This window comes from Miscanthus floridulus, chromosome 1, assembly GCF_019320115.1.
Source record: "Miscanthus floridulus cultivar M001 chromosome 1, ASM1932011v1, whole genome shotgun sequence".
NCBI lineage: Eukaryota > Viridiplantae > Streptophyta > Magnoliopsida > Poales > Poaceae > Miscanthus > Miscanthus floridulus.
The window spans coordinates 107,317,695-107,324,430 of NC_089580.1; the positions used below are offsets into that span (position 1 = coordinate 107,317,695).

General features: G+C 44.7%; 1 pseudogene; it reads right to left on the reverse strand.

Annotated features, from left to right (window-relative positions):
• Nucleotides 1-456: 456 nt before the first annotated feature.
• On the reverse strand, nucleotides 457-2,021 carry LOC136490699 (putative disease resistance protein RGA3; annotated as a pseudogene).
• Between the last annotated feature and the right edge of the window lie 4,715 nt (nucleotides 2,022-6,736).

A 6,736-nucleotide genomic window follows, 5' to 3' on the forward strand; every position in this document is an offset into this window, starting at 1 on the left:
GTTGTCGTTTAGATTCCTAACCACTTCTTCTATGGTTCTGTAACCGCCACTATGGGTTCTCCCATACTTGTCTTGTGTAAGCTGTTTTTTCGGCACTTCTTATAATGTAATACACGTGAAGTTGTGTTCTCGAAATATTAAACACAGAGGTCACCGCTTGACCACAATTCAACAACACACAACTTTGAACCAACGCAAAGAAAACCTGACAGACGTTACTTGAAGAAAAATGGGGGATGGCAACAGAGGAAGAACAAAATTGGATGGCAACCGCTGTGCCGCCAAAGAGAAAAATTGTGGTGACGGAAAACTACTTCGAATATTGTACACAACATTACAAGTACTTGTGTCTTGACATGTTGACTTATACAGAGAGCTAATTTTTGTCGACTAGACTGCCATGGCTGGCAGATGCTATATTACAAATGATTGCAATTAGCAACTTACCTTCCGTTTGCGCTTCCTGCTAGGTGATGCTGTATGCTGCTGCTGAGAGATGGGTGCCTCATCATCATCACAATATGTAGCAAGGTTAACGAACCTTTTGTAAGGGGGTATCCTTGATTCCCATGCGACTAGCTCAAACTCTGCCCTTGGCAGAACAGCTGAGCCAGAAATGAGGTCTCCAAACATCACCTTGGGCAATCCGGTTTTGGAATCGTCAGCTTCACTATGAGGAGGCATCAGGCGAAGTGTGGCAGATGATGGCATTGAGCATGATGATGATGCAAGTCTGGTTATGTCTATAGGACGTTCTTTGTCCATGAGGTTCTTGGGATGCTCGCCGAACACGGAGAAGTTCTTCTGCACCACGTTCCTGTACCTTTTTAATAGGCTGACCCAGAAGTGGGCGTTCTGGTTTCTCCTGAGCATGTCAGCACAGACATTTGCTGTGATGAGCGACCCTCCCAGAGCTACTGCTAGATCTTCGGCTACTACAGCTAACTGAGGGTGTTCTTCAGGGTTTGTGCTTCCAAATGCAAGAGCCTTGAAGAGGTAGCTATACTCCTCGTGGGACAAACTATTCAGATGAACTGGCTTTACGGTCCCAAACCGCGATAGTTCTGCAATTCTGCTTATGATTATGATCTTGCTTCCTCTCCCCATCTGCTTATTTACCGATGAATAAAAATTCCTCCAGCCCTCCTCATCCACATCTGATGTAAACTCGATGATGACCAAGGACCTCCCTGCTCCTACCTGATGCTCCATAATTCTCCAGATGTTCTCACCACTCATGTTGAAAATTGACGAGAATTTCGACCTGACCTTCTCATTATTGCACGCATGCGCAACTAGCGTTTTCTTACCCACTCTACTGCCTCCAAGAATTGGAAGAACAGACAGACAAATGGGGGGAATATTTTCTTGTAGCAAGAAATTGATGACGCGCTGCTTTTCCACATGACGACCAAACATGAAGTGATCGATGTAAACATACGAGTCGTAGGGGCCATGGAACATGCACTCGCACCCCCCAAGAAGCAACACAAACTCTTGCATATTGGAAACAGTGGTCTGTAGATTATCCAGTGTAATTTGAAGCTCATTTATGTTTGATGATGAAGTGCACATCATGGTACGGAGTCTTCGCTTAATACAAGTGGCGAATGACAATTCATTGAAGTTATTGCTAACCTCTCTTTCAGTCGTGGAGGAGCTACAAAGAGTCCTGTACTTGATGGTGTCCAGGACGAGGTAGCCTTGGTACATGACCTCCACAAGGTTCTTGAGCTGAAGCAGCATCTTTGAGTTGGTGATGTATCGCACCTCGGCCTCCTCGACGATCATATGAGCTCTAACAACTAGATCTTGCAGCCTTTTCATCTTCTTCTCCAGCTGCTCCTCGCTTTTGTACTTTGTTGAACAAGAAGGACATGAACCGGTTAACTAGTTCACCTGCAACTGCAGATACAACCAGCTCCATCTCAATTATCTTTTTTTGCTAGCTGCGCCTCTCTCTCACAGAGATCTCTTAAAGTTTGAGTGTATTTATCCTTCGAATTCAATCTTTTTACGTGGACGACGGGAAAGCTGAGTTCGGTCAACGAATGCTACGCGTTGGAACATCAATTACCACCTAACCATGTTCGTTTGTTTGGTTTCTTGAGTGGCCAGCGCATAGGGGCCAAGTCAGGATAAAATATAGCCCGGATCGGTCCAAACACACATAGTACTAACTTGGATAATAGAATACTAAAAAATATTAACAACAGATGATATTTCGACGTGTTTGCTTCTCTTTAAAGCTGCTGATAATGTCCAGCAGTTTAGAAACTGTAGCCACACAGTAGCACCTGCAGCCAAGCGAACATGACTATTATAAGCTCGCACATTATTGGTATATAAAGATTATTCTCACTGCCAAGATCATTATGTGTTAAATTGCAATCAACGGGTAATTAGCCAACTCTATTTTAAATTATAATTTGAAAACCTCAAAATAATTATGGGAATTTAAGCAGTGATGGTAATAAGCGATTTAAAATTTACCTCGTTAAAAGACTCTCTAAATTATATAAGCTGCATGTAAATAACTTGGTTTATGCAATCATCAATATCTCTTTGGCAGGGCTTTTCCAAAAATGGAGAAGCTCGTTTTGATGGCTTTGGCTTCTCGCACCAAAATGACTTCGGATCCAGTATTTTTTGTTTGTATTCGACTTTTGAAGCCGTTCTCTTATGTGCTCGTTTCACAACTAATGTGAGGATTTGTAGAGACTGTTGGGAAGCCTCTATATTTTCGATCGTCTCTACAATATTCTGCCACAACTACAAAGCGGATATCAAGGGATAGCTAGAAATAGAAGCCGCCTGAACAAATCGTTGTCCAAAAATAAAAAATCTAGGCCTAAAAATAGAAAAAAAATTATTGTAATCCGAGTAGACCAATGAAGTGAGTCTGCTTTTTTTTTATTGAGATCTATGCATTCATTGCCAACTTTTGTTCTTAGTCCCACATCAACTTGTTCTCGTAGAGTATATCTTGAAGAATTTCCTTGAATGGTCTAGCATCTCCTCCACGCTTCAACGTCTCCTTTGCTAAGTTCCTTCCAATTGGCCTCTTCTTTAACAAAACAGAAGGACGGACTTGGATAAATTCTTTAACAAAAAAGACATCCCATGGGTCAACTTAGTATGGGAAAAGCATTATTCAAATGCAAAGTTACCTTCTAGAATTAAAAAAGGCTCTTTTTGGTGGAGGGATATTCTTAAATTGCTTGATAAATTCAAAGGGATGGCCTCAATAACAGTATTGGATGAAAAAATGTTTTCTTTTGGGAGGACTTATGGAACATCTTTGTCCCCGGAATAAGCATCCATAGAATTCCATTCCTTTGCTAGAAACACTTTTATAACTTTAGAGAAACTTTGCACAACTGATGATCCAACAACCCTTTTCTCCCTCCCTTTGTCTGAGGAAGCTTACTCCCAATTTCTGCAACTCAGCATCCGGCTAGATGTTCTAAACTTGACCCAAGCACCAGATACATGGAAATACATTTGGGGATCGGTCACTGCAAGGACACAATGAGGTGATCAGACATTCTCATGGATTTGGAATTCATCTTGTCAGCCAAAACACAAAGTGTTCTTTAGGTTATATCCAAATGATAGACTAAGTACGAGGAATATTCTCAGAAGGAAGAACATGCACTTGGATAGTTATAACCGCGTTCTATGCTTTCGAAACATTGAAAAAACGTTAGAACGCTTATTCTTGTATTGCCCCTTTGCGAACATCCTTGCTTTCTAGCCCCCTAAGAACTGCACCGGACTTCAGGCAATTGAAGCTTTTAAATATCAATTTGGCTTTCCATTCTTTATGGAACTCTTCATAGTACTACTTTGCTCGTGCGTCTGGATAGAAAGAAAACAACCTCGTCTTCAATGGAATTCAGCCAAGTACCCTGAAGTGCAGAACAAATTTCAAAAAGGATTTAACTCTGTTGTTACACGGGGTTAAAAGAAGAATAGAACTCCTTTTAGTTTCATGGACGGATAGAAAACTCCTTGTCATAATTCTTCACCTTCTTCTCTTCTTCCTTTCTTTTTATGTTTCTACAGTCATTACTTTCTGTACCCCTTGTTTTGTACCAGTAACTTCCTTTTTTAATTTAATCACAGTAGGGGCTTTGTCCCTCTATTTCTTCAAAAAAGGAATGACATGGTTTTTGAAAACAAAATGAATTCTTTCTGGTAGGTTATTTACTCGGTTATACATTGACTTCGTATATAGAGTATCCCTAACATCACAGGATTTGGTTGCGACTGCATCTCAATGATTGGTGTAGGTGGCCAAGGACTTTTTTTACCTAGGCACATGTATGACAGCCTAGTTTATGGATTGAATGTTACTAGTATGCTGAACTTATTAAATCTTTTTTGTAAGGCTACATGTATCCTAGTTATTGTCCTCGTATCATCTCGTTGTAACGATCTTAAAATTAATAAAGCTTACCTTATCGAAAAAGATGCATGTATGCATGCTGATGCGAAGAAATATAGAACAGTCTTTCATTATACGCCAAATATTAATATTGTTCCTGCAATTCATCTACACTATCGGCAGGGTTTAAAGTGTTACATACAAGAATCTACCTAAATTTAAGTATACATAATCAGGACCCATTACTTAGTCACTGAAACATCATGATGTTCTTGATATATTTGACTTAATAGGACCATGTGTTGTGGGGTCAGAACCGCGGTAAGCATTGTTGTTCGTGGTAGTGTCAGAGTGCGTGTCTCCGTTGTCTCGGGTGGACTCAAGAACACAAGAATCACAGAGGGGACGCAATGATTTATCATGGTTCGGGCCAATCAGTGCCCTACGTCCGGCAGCTGATGATCCTTATATTCAAGAGCACCCAAAATCTGGGGGGTTACAGCAAAGTGCACAGGAGAAAGAGAGATTTGGTATGGGATCGCTTGGTGCTGATCCTAGGGGCGCCTCGCCGCCGGTGGAGCCTTCCCCCTCGCCGGAGAGGAGAAAGATGGTGGATGCGGAGGAGGAGCTCTCGTTGCCCCTCTCTGGCTTGTTCTGCTCTTAGTGCAGAGCTCAAGTGGAAACGGTGAGGACGCGAATGATCCGCGTGGAATCCTCCTCCCCCCCTTAGGATCTAACCCCCCCCCCTTATATTCCAATGTAGATCGGATACATGGCGGTTTGGGGGAGTTGAGCGTATGGTCTACATGCGCCGAAGTCTAGGAGGGTCATACAGTGGTGTCGTGTGGACCGTGACGATGTCATGGAGCCGAAAAAGCTATGGGCGTCGTTCGGCTGCTCTATTCTGACACGCTGAGCGTCAGGCTGTGTCGGCTTGTACCGGCTTCCCTAGGTGTGCCTTCTAGAGGCTTCTTGGTGGAAAAGGAGGCCGGCTTGAGGGGTTGACGTGTAGGCCCAGGAGCCCTCGAGCCCCTGGATGTCGTGGAGGAGTTTGTCTTTTTGCATCACACCTCGTGCGTGATCCTGTTGGAGAAGTGGTTGATAGCACCGTGCCTATGGGGTAGTGCTAGGGAGCCCCTGAGCCTTGGTGGCTCGGGGCATACCTTCCCATGCCCAGGCCTTGGTTGGTGTTGGAGGCCGGGAGGGAGCCAATGATTGAGTCTAGGCTTCCTTCGATCGGGAGCCTAAGGCTCGGTTGAGCCCCCAAGCCCTGAGCGAAAGCGGTAGTCATCATCGGGCTTTGCCTGATTCCTTGGCCTGAGGGTACGTGTGAGCGTACCGGATGGGTATAGCCCCCGAGCCCCGGGCGATCCTAGAGGGGTCGATCAGGGGAGTCTCTCGGTCATGAACCTTTGATCCCGAGGCTTAACATACCCGTATGTTAGGATCTTGTCAGGAGCCCCCGAGCCCTTCATGGCCTCACTTGACTAGATTCATGATGGTGATGAAGGGCTGAATTCCATCTTCTAGTGATCGGGCTAGCCATGGCGGGGATGACTTCCGTTGATGAGAGCACGATGCCCTTCATGGGGTCCTTCCCAAGTGAGATGGGGAGCTTTAGCTATGGGGGCTGAGTGATGGTGTTGCTGACCCCTTTCTTGACCCATTTTGCGTGAGTCTATGGCCTGAGCGAGGGTTTGGTGAACTCGTCTGGGAGTTGGCAACCTTGGGCCCAGGGTACCATCCTTCCTAATCTAGGCCTACCGTGGGTCAGGTGATCGAGAGTATCTAGGCTCTAGCTTGGGGCCACCTGATCACTCGGTACGCCATGCCCTTCTGAGGGCTTCGGTAGCATGCCCCGATCCTCTCGGGCCGACCTTTGCAGTCAATGGTTGGGGTGCGGGGAGTGCACCGAGCTTGATGTGAGCCCTCGTTGGGTCCACTGCTCAGTGGCTCCCGACCTAACTCTGTTGAGTTGATTGGTTTTGGGGGTGTGCCGCCTGGGCGCCCATCGATCGGGAGGCTGAACCCTCCATCTAGCGAGTTGGCGTAGCCCCCGAGGCCATCGTAGGGCCTCCTTGTCAGCAGGTGTTGACGGTTGTTAATGTCAATCATAAACCATCAATATAACCTGCATATATGCTAAATTTCATCACCAAACATAAGTCTAGGGGTTTAAATTAATAAATTCCATAAGTTTTGGTGAATCTATGAACATCAATATAACCTGCAGGAGGATTTAATCAGAAAACAAGCAAAGTGGACCCAATTGTCAGAGCAAATCAAGTTTAGCCACGATGAGACCAACTTAGGAAAGATCTAGAATCATCTAGCAGGCAAACCACC